The sequence below is a fragment of the Petaurus breviceps genome, unplaced genomic scaffold (genome assembly GCF_028583685.1).
Source record: "Petaurus breviceps papuanus isolate PSGF00001 unplaced genomic scaffold, PetGlider_PUasm1.0 90681, whole genome shotgun sequence".
Lineage (NCBI taxonomy): Eukaryota > Metazoa > Chordata > Mammalia > Diprotodontia > Petauridae > Petaurus > Petaurus breviceps.
Genome location: NW_027187307.1, coordinates 3735042 through 3751927, shown reverse-complemented (window position 1 = coordinate 3751927; position 16886 = coordinate 3735042). Strand labels below are relative to the sequence as shown.

Here is a 16886-nt window from a genome sequence, read left to right as displayed (position 1 = left end):
CAGGCCAAGATTAAGTCCATTCTTTTAATTGACCATGACTAATGGTGATTCAAATTCTGGGTTAGAAAATTATGATGAACTACTGTTACATCATAAATAGAATCTGGAACCCTTAAAACTCATATTTTGGACTCCACCAAAAAAAATTCAACCCATAGTAGCTATGTGGAAGTAAGGGCTACTAAGTCCATCTTTCTCCCAAGATCTTCTTTGATTAGCATGTGAATGAAGTTGGGAAGGATCAAAAGAATTAAGGGAAAGGTCAAGGCCATCTCCCATCACTCTCTAGGATCAATGTTCCTTCCTTTATTATGTGTAACTGCCAGGAGTAACACCCTATAGGCCCCCTCTGCTCCCTCCAAAATAGAGTATTCTTTTCTTGGATTATTAATATCCATCCTCTGGAATCAAGATTGTTCATCACACGGATCTGAATTCTGTTGTCTTGTAGAGTTACATCGTATCTGTTGTTACATTGTATCTGTTGTCCTCTTGGTTCTGCTTACTTCCCTTTGCATCAATTCATGCAATTCTTCCCGAGTTTCTTTGAATTATGGAACATTCTTAACAATAGCATTGTTAGTAATTATACCTTGAATTCTGAAAATGAGCTAGGCATGGCACATACAACCCAACATTGAGAGACTATGCCATTTGCTTTCCAGTCTGGGGGTTCCAGAGGATCCTCATTTTTTCTGTTTTTACTGTTCCAAGGCCCACTCCAGCTTATAGAAATCATTTAAACTTTCTGGGTCTCATTTTCTTTAGCTGTAAAATGGATGTGGTGGGGGTCAAAGGTTGGACTATATGACCTTCTCTAAATCCCATGATGCACTTGTATGTTATGTCCAATGTGACTGATTGGGATGGGCAATGGATTACTGTGTGATCTCTAAATTTCCTTCTCCAAATCCCATGATTCATTTATGTATTGTGTCCAATGCGACCAATGGTGGAAGGGCAGGGAGAGGCCAGTGATCCCTAAGTTTCCATTTGTGTATTGTGTCCAGTGTGACCTCATTTGTATGCAGAGATGTCCTTGTTTCCAGGAGCCTTCTAAGGGCAGATGGTCTTGGTAGTTGGTGCTAAATTAAGAAATGCTGAGGAAGGGAATAACAGCTGTGCCCCTGAGGCTGTCAGAGCCAGGGCTACCACAACCCCCAGTCACCACTTATTCCCTGGGCCTATCTAAGGATCTAGGGAAGGAGCCTCATGGCTGATCTGGGTTAGAAATGGGCCTTCACAAGAGAAATGGAGCATGGCTAGAGCAGCAGTTCTGTATAAGCTGGAAGGGACAATGAGTCATCACACAGCTGGAGGGAGGTTTGAGGAGTGAGGGAGGCGTGGGCAGGATTCTGGAAATGTAGGAAAAGAGTGGGGCAGGCTGAGAGAGATTGGGGGAGGTGGTCTAACCCCTCAGGTCAACCCCACCCAACTCCATGGTGGCTGTGGTAGGGCAGCAGGAGGCTGCCTGGCAACCTTGGCTTTGTACCATGGGGCAATTCTTTGGGAGGCCAAGGGCCTGGAGCCTGGGTTGACTGGTCTGTGGGTTATAGACAGGGCCTAGAGGCCTGGAACCCTGGCAACACTCCTGCGTTTCCCATGCTGCATCTTTCTCTTGGGAATTCTAAAACCCAGAGACATACACACACACAGACAGACACACAGACACACATACACTCACACACAGACACACATACATGCACACACACATACACACATGCAGATACACATACACGCACACACAGAGACACACATACATGCACACACAGACACACATACATGCACACATACATACACACAAGCACACATACACGCACATAAGCACACATACACGCACACACGCACACATAAAAGCCCACTTACAGTTTGGTTCCCTGAAGTGAAGTTCATTGCTCAAATTGCCAGGACGGCGAGTATCATAGAGGGGAGAAGCTTCCTTAAGTTGGGCAGTTTCTTACCCCTAAAAACATCTTCTTTCATTGTCATGGAAACCCACACTGTTGGTTACTAACTAGCTTTGTCAGGAACTGCTTTGAGCTGTCTTCTAACACGGGATCATGAGTGAAGTTATTTTTAGCCCAGGAGGGTCCTGACTTCAGCTCTCTCCCTCCCACACTCAGTCACAGTCCCCTGCCTGCCTGACACGAATGAGTGCCAGGCGGCTCACCGGCCTGCTGGGGCAGCTGGGCCATGTGCCTGGCCCCGGAGGAGCAGTGATGGGCTATGCTTTGCAAGGGCCTCTGCTCCTGCCTTTCTTTGACCTTGCCTGCTCTGACTTCACCTCTAGCATCCTCCTCCTTTCTCCAGGAGTTCAAGTCCAGCCTTAGGTGCCTATCAGCAGTGTGACCCTGGGCAAATCACTTAACCTCTGTCTGTCTCAGTTGTTCTGGATAATAACATCACCTGCTTCCCAGGGCCATTGTGAAGATGAAATGAGAAAATATATATGAAGTGCTTCACATAATGCCTGGCACATATTAGGCACTCAATAAAAACGGGTTTCCTTCCCTCCTTCCCCCACCCCCCCCCTCCCCCCCCCCCGTCGCCCTCCGCACCCCCCCGTGTAGGGAAAGAGTGTAGATCCTCCCCTCCTTCCCCCATCCCTCCCTTCCCCCCTCCCTCCCCCTCCTCCCCCCTCCTTATCCCCTTTCCTCTCTCCTTTCCCCCCTCTCTCCCCCTTTCCCTCCCTCCCTCTGTCCCTTCCTCCCTCCCACCCTGGGCAAGTCTCCTAACTACTCCGTACTCTAGGCAACACTTCAAGGCTGCTCACCTGACTTAGCAGAGGAAATTTCCTCACTTGTGGTTTCCCTCTGTCAGTGAAATCCCAGGCCCAACCCCTTCCTTAAAGCCCAATTGAAATGTGGCACTCTCTCATTCTGGGCAGACAGGAAGCATGTCCCCCCGCCCCAGGTGGAAAGTATCCTAGCCATCAGCGGCCAGCTCAGGGCCTGGCTCTGCTGCTAAGTCACTGCCATGACCCTTTATGAGTGACTTTCCCTCTCTGGACCACAGTCTCGTCCTCTCTAAATGGAATGTTCAGGTCCCTTCTGGCTCTCATGGGACTTTTCTTGCAGGAGGGCACATTACATAAATCATGGAGAATGTTTGGAGCTCCCCAAGATGGGCAGGGTTATATATGGCCTTGACTTTGGGCATGGATGCCTCAGGAGGGAGGAAAGGGGCAAGGAAGGGAACCAGAACGCCTACTATGTGCTTATGTACCTATTATGTACACTGTGCTAAGTGCTTGATAAATATCTCATTTGATCCGCTGCCCTAATCTGATCCTCCTCCCTTGGAGGGTGATGCTATAAGTATCTCCATTTTACAGATGAGGAAACTGAGGCAGAGACACAGATACTAGGCAGAGGACAAGAGTGCTCAGGAAGAAACCTTCATGCATTGTTATTATTGGCTGGACTTTTTTTAGTGGGGGATGGGAAGAGGTGGGGGAGGGGGGGTTGGAAGGGGAGAAAGCCATGGCAGCAATAGCTGACAAATTAATCATATGTTTAGCTTTACAGAGCACTTGGAAAAGTGCTGCTCTGACTGCTTTTAGTCCTGGGATCAGCAAAACCCTCCAGTCTGCAGGGAGCTGCAGGCAATTTCTAAGAGACAGGTTTTGGGTTTTGTTTTTCTTCATGAAAGCCATAAAGAATTGTATATACCTCTGGAAGCAGACAGAGGCAGTGCCCAAGTGGGCCTCAGTCTGTTGGGGGGCTGCTTGTGAAACCCTTCTAACTAGTACAAGAAGGCTTGTGGAGGCTACCAAGGGTGAGGACATGGCCCACCCACTCTTCTGAGGCCTTGATTTTTGCTTCCAGAAGTGCCTCGGAATCATCAGCTTGATGAACTGGAAGGACCTTCATCAGCCAAGTCCTACTGCCCTCATAGGCTGAGGAGGAGTAGGAACTTGGCCAAGGTCATGCAGCTAATCGCTTCTCTGTCCTACTTTTTCTCGCCTCCCACACCTACTTCCCCTTCTCCTGAAGGCTGGTGCGTCTTACTTTCCTGAGAACATTGAGGTCATTCACATTTTTGACCACCTTCTTTTTCTCTTCTTTTCATCTCAAAATCCCTTGACGTTGTCTTCCACTTTGGGCTCCTTTTCCCCACTCTCTGATGTCGAGGTGGCCCTTTCACCAATGGCCAACACTTTTTGATGTGTGTCCTTGATCTGATACTTCCAACGTCTCCAGCAGACTGCTTCCTCAATCATTTCCTCTCTTTAATATTTCATCTTTCCCTTTCTGCTGGTTCATTCCCTCTTGCCTACCCTGCCAGCATACTCAGGTCTTCCACATCCTGAAAAATCTTTTACTAGATTCTCCCATCCCCTCAAGCTCTCATCTTCTTTCTGTCCTCCCCTTCTCAGCCAAACTCCTAGAAAAAGCCCCTATTCCATCCTCTCATCCCTCAGTCCAGCCACATCACTCAACTGAAACTGTTCCCTCCAAAGTTACCAGTTACCAAATGTGATGGCCTTGTCTCAGTCCTTGTTCTTATTGATCTCCCCACAAGCATTGGGCACTGTTGGCCACCTTCTCTTCCTGGATACTCTTTCCTCTGGGCTTTCATGACATGTCTGTCTGTCCATCTCCATCTCTCTCTCTCTCTCTCTCTCTCTCTTGGTATTCCTGTCTGAACTCTTCTTAGCATCTGTTGGAGGCTCATTATCTATACCATATCCCATAATTTTGGGTGTACCCAAGAACTCTGTCCTCTCTTCTCTCTACCCTTTCTCTGTGACTTGATCAATTCCCATGGTATTAGTAGGTCTATGCTGATGACTCTTAGATCTCTATATCCGGACCCAGTCTCTCTCCTAAGCTCCATTTTTTTTAATGCTTTATTAACTTCTGATTTACATCATTCGATTCCACAAGATTTTGAGTTACAAATTTTCTCCCCGTTTTTCCCCTACACACCACCCCAAAATAGCAATCCCACAGGATATCCCTTCCTCCAATCTGCTTTAAGCTCCATTTTTACATTGCCTACTGACTGTTGGGCATTTTGAGCTGGGTTTCCTATAGACATCTCAAATTCAGCATGTCCAAAACAGAACTCATTATCAACCCCCCACACCCCAATCCACCCCTTCTTCCTAACTCTCCTATTACTTACTTTCAAGAGCACCACAATCCCTATAATTATAACAGTTTGCATTATATGCATCTTTGGTATTATCCTCAACTCCTTTCTCTTCCTCATTCTACACAGCCAGTCAGCTGCCAAATCTTGCTATTTCTACCTCTACAACATTACTGATATGCATCCCCTTCTTGCTGCTCATATGCTGACAACCTTAGTTAGTTTACACTCTCCTCATCTCTTGCCTGGACTGTTCCAATGACCTTCTAACTGATCTCCCTGCCTCAAGTCCTTCCCTACCATCTCTAGGATTAAATAGCCTATCTTTTGCCTGGTGTTCAAAGCCCTTCATGATCTGTCTCCCTCCTACCTTTCTAATCTTTCCCACCTTACTCCTCAGCTTCAATCATTCTATGATCTAACCAAACTGGCTTTCTTCCTGTTTTTCACACTTGGTCCTTTATCTCCATTTCCCATCTCCATGCCTCTCTTCTGTACAGGTCATCCCCTATGCCTGGAATACTCTCCCTCCTTCTCTGTGGCTCACTGAATCTTTTCTTTTTTTTTAGTGTTTGATGTGAAGCCTTCCCAGATTCCTTACTCCCAACCCCCCCAGCTCCCAGGGCCCCCCAATGTCTTGTATTTCATGTGGATTTGTTCTGCAAATGATGGACATGTCTCCCTCAATAGAACATCAGCTCTTTGAGGGCAGGGACTGTTTCATTCTTGTTTTTGTATCTTCAGGGCCTAGCATGGGGCCTTGTACACAGTAGGTATTTACTGTTTGTTGATTGCTTAATTAAAAGTGAATGAGCTCATGTTAAAATCCTGGGTTCTCTGACTTGTAGCAGCAGCTACGTGGCACAGTAGGTAGAGACCTGGGGCTGTAGTCAGGCAGAGCTGATTTCAAAATCTGCCTTGGATACTCTATGATCAATATTTATTAATTGCCTACTATGTGTTGGGCACTGTGCTAAGTGCTGGGGATATAAATCATAATAAGAAAGACATTCTTTGCCCTCAAGCAGCTTGCAGTCTAATGGGGGAAGACAGCACACAAAGGGGTTGATAAGGGAAGGGGGGAGGCCAAAGGGTACCCATCATGGGACAGAATGGAGCCAAGCAGAGCAGCTATGTTTCCCCAAACAAGTCGCTTTGCCTTGATGTCCTTCGTGGAAGGGAAAGGAATGAGCCTTGAAATAACACTTACTATGTGTCAAGCACAATGATAAGTGCTTTAAAAATGCCTTGTCTGATCAGTTTCCTCACCTGTAAAATGAAGATAACACCTACCTCATAAAATGAGATAGAATGCATCAAATGCTTTGCAAACTTGAATGCACCATATGAGTGCTGGTTATTATTATATGGAATAATAATAATAATAAATCTCCTAGAAGTGCCAACTGCTCTGTGGATCCTCATTTCCAGAGGACTGCAGTAGGAGAGGCCAGTTCTTAAGGGAGGCCCATGGCATCATGGGTGGTATCCCTATGAAAACGTGGACTCAATTCCCACTTCCAACACTTACTAGCTGTGTGATGCTGGGCAAGTCATGGATACTTTCTGACCCTCACTTTCCCCATCTTTGAAATGGGATAAATATAGCTCCTGCCTTAAAAGGTGCATATGAAAATCAAAGAAGAAGATAACGTTGGCAAGCATACCCTTGGCCAACCTTACAGAGATAAATGAGTTTCTGGTGAATTGGAACCAATTTAGAACTTCTAGTGAAGAAACACTCTCTACTAATGTCAGTTGACAACCCTTCCTCACTTCTAGTCTCAATGAGTGACCTGGGACACTAAGAAGTTCCATGACTTACTCAGGGTCACCCAGAACATATAACTTTGCCCATTCATGACTGTGGGCCTAATCTCATTTTGGGGAGTGATTTGTATTACTGCCCAGACCATTGTACCACACAGTCTTGTTTGTTGAATTGGAACAAAACCAAATCCCAGTCTCATAATTTGGTCTATTTGCCTTTCAAGCACAGCTCAGGTGCCTACCCAAGGCCTCCCTCTTCCCACCCCTCCCTCTTCACCTCCCAGGAACTAATGTCTCCTTATTCTGGAAATTGCTTTATTTATCTCTGTACTAATCATATGGCTTCAGTAGAACATAAGCTCCTTGAGGTCAGGGGTGGTTTGGTTTTTGTCTTTGCATCCCCAGCACTTTGTGCAAGGCCCAGCATTCAGTAGGCATTTAATGACTGATTATTGCATTGGAATTATTGAAGTGGATTGGGAGTTGGGAAGAAAAAGCTATCTACTTTTTGTGCCATGGCAAAGGAAATGTGCAGTCTGAGCACTGCACCAGAACAAAGTCCTGTGCCTATGTAAAGCTGCTGCTGCAAACCCTCTCTTGCAAATACATCTTACAACCACATCTTGGAAGAGAAAATCAACAGCTGTGAGCAACTGAAAAGTCTTCTTTCCATCTGCTGTGCCCTCTGGGGCAGTGGTCCCTCCATATTTGTCTAAGGTGGCCAGAATGTGTCTGAGGAGGCCCCAGGGGGCAAAAAGGCCTGATATAGCATTAGGAAGAATAGACCAGAGGATGGCATGTTCCTTGTGATCACGACAATGAATATTGATTAGAGGTCACTGGTAGGGAGGCAGCAGCTTGTAGAGGAAAGGCTGCTACTCTTGGAGTCCCAAGAGACCTGGCTTTAAATCCTGTCTCTCATACTTTGGAAAATGAGGGGGTTGGACTAGCAGGCCTCTCTTAGCAGAGTGGCCTCTATGATTCATTTCCGCAGCTTTGAAAATCTCCCTCAGGATGGGTTCTTATACAGGGTGAGCTAAGCAGGAACATTATACATCTCCTCAGAAAGCAAGCCCTCCTTAATGAGAATAGGTTTCTTGCCTTGATATGACTTGCTCCATCTTGTATTAGGCCACCATTTTGTGGTTTTTCATGACTTATTTTTCAAAAGTGCAATAAACATATATGTAGTATGGGTTGGTAAGTCACACGGGTATGTTCATAAACAAGTGGGCCCCCAGATGGGAAAGGCCACTTATGGGATGAGACACTGGCTTTTCCCAAAGAGGCTATGTTCTAGTAGGGAGCTCGAGAGTGGGGGAGGGGAGCACAGTGAGGGGATGTTCTGGGCAAATGCTCAGCTAGCAGAGCTCCTGGTCCCAGGAGACTTGGCTTAGCAATGGCCAGGAAGTGTCACTGACCTCTCAGGATCCACAGAATCCCTGTAATAGTAACAGCAGGCGCTTGAGATCCTGGTTCCAGGGGACTTGGCTTAGCAATGGCCAGGAAGTGTCACTGGCCTCTCGGGATCCACGGAATCCCTGTAATAGTAATAGCAGGCACTTGAGGGCTTTACAACAACCCTAAAAGGCAAGTGCTGTGGGCTTTCTAATCCTCATTTTACATATGAGGAAACTGAGACTCAAAGAAATGAAATGACTTGCCTAGTGTCACACACCTGGGAAATAGCAGATCTTTCTTACTCTAAGTCCTCTGCTCTGTCTGCTGTACCAGTTATTGCATATATACAGGGAAGCTTGGGAGAAGAAAGAGAAGACATGCTACATAAATGTCAAGGAAAATCTCATTTGAGAAGTTTGGGAATCAGTATCCAGACTACATGTATGTAACCTAGCTGGGAGTAATCAGCTAGTAGCCTTTTGAATGGGTGCACTGCCTCTCTTGTTAGAAGTACTGTGGCACCGTGGGTAGCAAGTTGGACTTGGGAGCCTGGGTTCAAGTTCCACCTCTCAGACTTACTAGCTGTGTGGCCCTGGGTAAGTCTCTTAACCTCTTTCTGCCTCAGTTTCCTCATGTGTGAAAAAGAGGGGATAATATGTATGATATCTGCCTGTCCCACGGTAGTTGTAAGGCTCAAAGGTGATCAGGAGTGAAGCAAATTGTAAAGTGCCATATCTATGTCTGTTATTTTTCAGGTTCAGACTTATCTCCCAAGCTCTTAGCAGAGTGGGTTGCCAGATTGGCTTGCTGTTATCTTGCTTCATCTTGTTGTGACTTGATCTCATCACTCCATCCCTTCAGGCTTGTTGGTGGTTAGAAATCTTCTGCAGGAAAACAGTTTTGATAGGTAGCAAAAGTCTTATTGTTCAACACTCTACTTAGTATTTGTGTGGTCTTGGCAAGTCATGTTCCCTCCCTGGGTCTGCTTCCTTATATGAAAATGAGGGAATTGGCCAAGATGATCTGGAAGATCTTTTGCAATACTAGCATTCTGTACCCCCAAGTCCCTCCCTGCTCAGGACTATATTTGGGGGTTGGGATATGGAGAGAAGTCTTGTTTTCAGACACGTCACTCTGGACATGTTGCCATGTCCCCCAATACCCCACTCTCCCTCCTTCTCCTTATTTGGAATGCCCCTTCTAGTAACCAAGTCCCTTTTCCCAGGCAGTCTTGGAATTCTGCCCTGGGGTAAAGCTCTTCGGCTTGGTGGACAACAGCAAACTCACAACCTGACGCACTGTATCTAGACAGCCCTAGACCATGTTTCTAGCACAGCACCATGTCTCCCCATCTCTCCTCTCCCCCATTTAAACCTCTTGCTCTGAGGACAGTTATTAAATCAACATTGTCATTGCTTCTGGGGAAATGTTGCCCCCTCTAATAGAATGGAAGTTTCTTAAAGGCCTACAGAGCCCAGCCTGGTCAGTAGTGAAGGATGAACAGTGGTGGATTCCTGAAAAGGTGGGTTTTTTTGTTGGTGAACTGAAAATAATTGTCAAAGATCCCAACAAAGGTTGGGTGTGTGTGGTGTGGTGTGTAGTATGTGTGGTGTGTGGCATGTGTGGTATGTATATGGTATATATGGTGTATGTGTGTGGTATGTGTGGTGTATGGTATGCGTGGTGTGTGTATGTGGTATGTGTTTGTGTTGTATGTGGTATGTGTGGTGTATGTATGTGGTATGTGTGTGTGGTGTGTGGTATGCATGGTATGTGTGGTATGTATAGTACATGTGTGAAGTGTGGTATGTGTGGCGTGTGGCATGTGTGGTGTGTATGTGGTATATATAGTGTGTGGTATGTGTGGTGTATGTATGTGGTATATGTGTGTGGTGTGTGGTATAAGTGGTGTGTGTGTGGTGTGTGTGGTATGTGTAGTATATGTGTGGTGTGTGCTGTGGTATGTGTGGTGTGTGTGTGGTTTGTGTGATATGTGTAGTATATGTGTGCTGTGTGGTATGCATGGTGTGTGTGTGGTGTGTGTGGTATGTGTAGTATATGTGTGCTGTGTGCTGTGTGTGGCATGTGTGTGTGGTGTGTGATGTGTGTGGTGTGTGTATGGTATGTGTGGTGTATGTGTGGTGTGTGTGGTGTGTGTATGGTATGTGTGGTATGTGTGGTATGTGGTATGTGTAGTGTGTGTGGTGTGTGGGCTCACCTGAGCTGTATGGGTGCTAATCCCACACAGCTTCCAGATTGCTCATTCAATCAACAAGCTTTCTTCTGAATGCTTTGGCCCCTACCTTTTCACGTCCTAACCACAAGCTCCAGGACTGAGGGATCTTATTCACTCTGAGTTCTCCTCATGGTGCTTGTCTAGGAAATGCTTGTCGCTTTCTGGTATCCCTCTTTCTGCCCTTAATTGAGGATTTCATATGGCATGAGCTATTTGGACAGACTTCCAGACCCTGTACAGCAGAGTGCAGCCCAGTGAGTGATGCTGCTGACAGGAAGGGTGTCACTGACTGGTGCAAAGCTTCCATCTTCTAGTTGAAAGTTTGGCAAGGGATGAGTGGAAATTGTTATTGTTCAGTTGCTTCAGTTGTGTCTGTCTCTTTGTGACCCCATTTGGGGTTTTCTTGGCAAAGACACTGGAGGGGTTTTCCATTTCCTTCTCCAGCCCATTTTATAGATGAGGAACTGAGGCAAACAAGGTGAAGTGACTTTCCCAGGGTCACACAGCTAGGAAGTGTCTTGAGGTTGGATTTGAACTCAGGTCTTCCTGACTCCAGGCCCTACGCTCTATTCATTGCTGCACCACCTAGCTGCATGGGCCAAAGGATTTGAGGGTAGAAAATAGTGCAGAGTTGAACTGGCTCACTAAGGTTTCAAGTGGAGGGGAGCTGTTCATTTCAAAATGTTGGTAGCAATTTGTCACTGTTTCAAAACTGAGTCCAAGCCAGTATGTGGAGCTCCAGGGGGTGGGGACACGTAGTCTGAAGGCTGTTCCCCTCCCTGGTGCTCCCACATTTCAGGGTAGAGAGTAGCGAGAGGAAGGAACAGCTGCCAAGGTGAGCATTCGCTTTTTGGGAACGGCTTTTAAAGTGCCTGAGTGTGTAAATGATGGTTCCATAAGCAGCTGTGTTACAGAATTAGAATTTTATAGACATACATGTAGAGGTTTATTTCGCTGCAATTTATATATTATGTATTTAACAAAGTATGCCCAGTGCTAGTTCGACAGCCGCTGGGGGCCTGAGAGAACCACCTGACTGTCTGCACTTGACCCAAGCCACCAGATTCTTCCCAAGCAATATTTCATAGGCAAGGTTAGCAGCAAGTGATGGGAAAGAGCTCAGCTGGTGCTTGCTGTGCAGGAGAGATGGGCATCAGGATTTTAGAGAGGTCGCATGGCATGGCAGGGTACCAGAAGATTGGGGTTCCAATCTTGCCTCTAACACTTGCTAGATGTGTGACTTTGCTCAAGTCATTTTACTTGTTTTCCCTTCAGTTTCTTCATCAGTAAATCAAAGGGGTTAAACTCAGTGGCCTCTAAGATCCATTTCAACTCTAAGCCTATGATCCTCTGCTATTCTTCTACCCAAGAGCTGGTCAGACTGGCCCAAGACTTGTATCAATTTCCATGTTTGTAAGGAGAGTTGGGAAGTGGATGGCTGGTGATGTTTGATGTGACCCCAACTGTTTCCTAGCAAGGGAATCTCAGGAGTTTGGGTGGTGTCTTTATTTCCCAGGGGCCTTGTGTGGAATGTAGTCGGGCCCTGTGCCCCTTGAAGACCAGGACCCTGTGTGGCCAGCGGAGCCTTTTGAACAGCTTTGAGTTTCAGCTCAGGCCCCATCTTTGGTGACAAATGGAGGCAGATACAATTAATATCATGTGGCTGGCTCCACATCAGGCAGTGGAGTAGAGAAATAGCTGACTATTCAAGTAATTTGGGTGAAGAAACACTTTTACATGCAGATACTCAAGGCAGAAAGGCTTTGTGAGGAGTGATTACTGCTGGTGGACTCAGACAGCCTCCAAGGCCCTTTAGTATAAGTTTCCTGTGGGCAGCCAGCAAGTCCATGCAATCCTGAGCCTCCCTGATGGCTGCAAGCGCAGGAGCTACCAGGAGCTGTCTGGAGCTGTCCTCATGGCCAGGCCACATCTGGAGTATTATTGATGTGTGTGTGTGTGTGTGTGTGTGTGACCATAGTTCAGGAAGGACATTGGAAGACTTTGAGGCCATGCCACATAAGGGTCATTTGAAGGAAGGAACTGAGGATATTTAGCGTAGAGATGAGAAGACATGGGGGATGCAGTAGCAACAAGAATGCTCTTTCCAAAGAGTTGAAGGGCTGCCTTGTGGAAGAGGGATTGACTCGTTTTGCTTGGCTGACCCTAGAGGGCAGCAATGGGGGGAAGTTGCAAAGAGGCCAGTTGAGACTGGATATTGGGAAATATCTCTTGGCAATGACAGTCATTGAGAAGTGGAGTGGGTAGGCTATCTGGGAAGACGGAAGGGTTCTCAAGTGTATGTTCATCCCCCCTCCCCCCTTTCAGGTGCTTGTTCATCAGTCTTTCACCCCCTCCCCCCTACTGAGAAGAGTCCAGATGTGAGCTAACAGTTGTGCTGTATAAAAGGTAAGGTGTGGACCAGGCTCCTCTCAACTCAGAGTTTCAGGCCTTCTCTGTCACTTCCCATTCTTAGCATCACAATGAATAAGATCCATAAGGAGACTCCAATTTGATGAGATGGATTTACTTTATGTAAAGGAAGGTGATTTCCTAGTCTCCATTATTTGAATGGGACCCATGGATTCTATGGGATGCTGCTTCTAATTTCTGGCAGGAAATCGGGCTTCTTACCAATCCCCAGTGGAAACTCCAGTCAGTTCTATTAAGAAGGACTGGGATTTGGTTTATTTTTATCTCTTGATGTCACTTGGCAGTCCCACATTTCCTGCTTCAGCATGAAAAGGCCTGGGGAAAACAATTCTGAGGAGGAGCCCTGTCCACCCCCAGGAGGCCGAAGGTGGAGCTGGACATAGGAGAGAGCACACATCTCTGGAAAATCTAGGACAGCATGCTGGGGAGGGGCTTACCTCCAGCAGCCCTGAGTCACTGCCATTCCACTTCCTGCTGTGACTCTGGCTCTGTGCCAGGACTTAAATGAATGATTGCAGTAGAGATATCTGTGACTCTGGAGTCAAGGGACCCGGGCTCCCACACTTTGCCATCTGCTCCCTGCATACCTCTCCTTGCTGGGCCTCAGTTTCCTCCCCTGTAAAATGATGGGGTTGGACTAGATTCCTTCTAAGGTCTCTTCCAATTCTAAAACCATGATGAGTTTATGTTTGTATAATCAGACCCGTAATGCCTGGTGGTGGCCATTCTGCTATTAGGGTTCTTGTCCCTCTTGAGGGCTTTTCTGTCTTTCAAAATCCCTTCTAAAGGTAGAAGTACCTCTAGGCTGAATAACAGGTTAAGCTTTTATCAGCTAATACCTTATGGGTATAAGCACCAGCTTAAATCAAGACCCTTTGGAAGGTGCCACTTGCTAGATTCTTTAAAGTTCTCTACAGTGTGCTTCCAGGCTGCCCTCCCTACCTTACTTTACCTTACTCCCCTTGACCCACTCAGGATGCCATCCCCAAATAGGACTGCCATGAACTCAGCTCACATCTGCACAGGCTTCTAATGTGTTCACTCCTCTTTGTAGGGAGTAAGCTCCAGGAGGGTTAGGGCCTGCTTTGTTTTTGTCTTTGTATTCCCAGCACCTAGCAGCATACCTACCCCTTAATAAGAGCTTACTGAATTGAATCTCTGCCTCCCACAATCCTTATAGTCCTTCAAGACTCAGCTCGGAAATTCTGTCTCCCATGAAGCCTTCCATGATACCCTTGCTTGTTTGAGCTATCTTCTACTTCACATGTCCCCAGGTCCCTTGTTTGACCCCCTCATTTTGTATTCTGCATTGCATTTATTTCTGGTCATATTGTATTCTCTCAAGAGGCTATAAGCCCCTTGAGGGCAGGAATTTCTTTTTCTAGCACTGTGTCTCCAGTAAAGGGCAATGGACAAGCAAGAAACACACAGGGAGGATGAGCAGCTTATAACACATGCCTTTAAAAAAATAGAGATCGTCTTTCAAAATAAATCACTGGGTGGCGGGGCCAAGACGCCAGAGTAGAAACAGGACTTCCACGTGGCTCCCACTTCCATCTCCTCCAATGCATGTAAAAAATGACTCTAAACAAACTTTGGAGCTACAGAACTCACAAAATGACACAGAGAAGCTAACCTCCCGCTGAAGAAAGGCCAGCAGGCTGGAAGGAAGTGTCCGGAACAGTGCTCTGGTAGCTGAGCCCAGCCCCACATGACCCCAAGGTTTTAGCCTCAGGGTGGCCACAATGAGCAGCGGCTGGAGGGACTTCAGATTACCAGCAGCTGTGGCGGTTTCCAGAATTATCAACCCATAGATGCTAAGGACAAAGGGAGAGATCAGTGCAGTGTGGACTTTGCATCCTGGGCCTTGGAAAGCGATAACAACACGGCCCTGCTGCTGTCCAAGAAGCTGTTTTACTTCCAGCTGCACTGTGCCCTCAAGATGATTGTGGACCCTGTGGAACCTCAGGGGGACATGAAATTCCAGTGGGACCTCAACGCTTGGACCACAAGCGCCGAGGCCTTTGGCAAGATTGTTTCAGAGAGGAGTGGGCCAGGCTCCATGGCCCCTCCCCGGCCCCCTGGCAAGCCTGAGGGAGGAAATCATTCCATGGACCTGCAGGAGAGCTATGGGAGCTATGGCCCAGATGACCCCTACAGTGCTGAGCTCAATGTGTCTGGAATGAAAAGGTCAGGTCTGGTAAGGGTGAAGTGAGTGGTCTCATGCATAAGGTGCCCAGGGTGAGCCTGGACAGCCAGCCCCCTGTCTTCCGGGAACCACCAACAAGGACTACAACTTCATTGTCATTGAGATGGGGGGGGGGCCCAGCCGGGGGCCCCGGGAGGTCCTCCTATGCCCCCCCATGGCCATGGTCAAGGAGGAAGAGACAGAGGCTGCCATTGGAGCCTACCCAGGGGTTGAGGGACTGGAGACAAAACCACTGCTGCTGCCTCCCCTGGAGGCCTCAGGGCCTGAGGGCCCCCACCTGGCCTCACCCAGCAGCAGCACCAGCTCTGGCCTGGAAGTGCTGGGAGGCCCGGATACAGCCACGGCTGCTGCCACCACCTCAGCCACTGGTGGCCCTGGAGCTGTGGACAACAGCGCTACTATCTGCTGCATGTGCCAGAAGCCAGGGGACCTGGCGATGTGTAGCCAGTGCTAATTCTGCTTTCATTTGGAGTGTCACCTGCCAACCTTGCAGGAGGTGCCTGGGGAGAAGTGGAGCTGCTCCCTGTGCCAGGAGCTGGTGGACTGCAAAGATGAGGTCCCCCTTCCTGGTCCTGAGAGTGTGGCCCTGACTCCCGATGGGGACACCTGCCCTGCCAGCAGAAATGTGAGCGAGTGCTGCTGGCCTTGCTGTGCCACGAGCCATACTGTCTCTGCATCGACTGGCCACAGATCCCATGCCCTCTGCGGAGCAGCCAGGCACCCTGGATCTCACCCTGATCCATGCGTGCCTCCAGGAAAAGCTTTCGCCCCCCTACAGTTCCCCACAGGAGTTTGCACAGGATGTGGGCTGCATGTTCAAGCAGTTCACCAAACTCACAGAGGACAAAGCGGACGTCCAGTCCATCATGGGCCTTCAGCGCTTCTTTGAGACCCGCATGAACGAGGCTTTTGGGGACACCAAGTTCTCGGCCATTCTGGTGGAGCCCCTCCCTGCCCCTATCCCAGGCCCTGGCCTGGCCCCTCCAGAGCTGGTGGGGGGCCCCAGCGATGGTAACTGAGCCCCACCTGCCCCAGAATGGCTCTGGCATCCCCCTCACTCATTCCTCCCTCCACCTGTTGGTCCTTCTGTATCCTCCCCCAGAATTGGTTTTTACTTCTCTCGATTTAATAAAAATTTCACCCAGACCCAGAGCAGGCAGGGTGTCCTGGGGGTCCCTGGCATGGATGGGCACGACAGCTTCAGCCACAGGCCTCCTTGTACCAGCTGTAATGGGAATGTAAATTTGGAAGATCTTCCCTGCCCCTAGGGTAAAGTGCACCTGAAGCCTGGGGAGGGAGGCTTGTTTTTCAGTAGATACTTCTTGATTGGCCAGTGAGTCAATAAGGTTGTTACATTCTCTGAGCCAGGAGAAGGCTATATAAGCCCTGGTGTGTAGCTTTGTTTTGGGACTCACTTTGAGAAGTGTTCTGTAATTTGATCTGAATTCTGGGAAGCTGTTGTTGAGAGTCCCCCGGCTTTGAAAAACCCAGATGTGGAAACCCAGATGTTGACTGGGTATGGATGTAATGGTTGGACAGTTTGGAAAGCTGTCTACTTGATCTGTTAATGTCTTGATGATTCTGTCTGTATATCTTGAAGTTTGGGGTGCTGAGCTTTTTCCCCCGAACAAGGTAAACGATATATGTCTGACTGATTAAAGTAAGCTTGTTAACCCATTTTGAGTTGCTTTCCTTTAACAAAGCAGATCCAAGAACCTGTATGGGCAGCAAACCCTGAGGATG

General features: G+C 47.7%; 1 pseudogene; it reads left to right on the top strand.

Moving 5' to 3' along the window:
* Window positions 1–12565: 12565 nt before the first annotated feature.
* On the top strand, window positions 12566–16610 carry LOC138143975 (transcription intermediary factor 1-beta pseudogene; annotated as a pseudogene).
* Window positions 16611–16886: the final 276 nt, after the last annotated feature.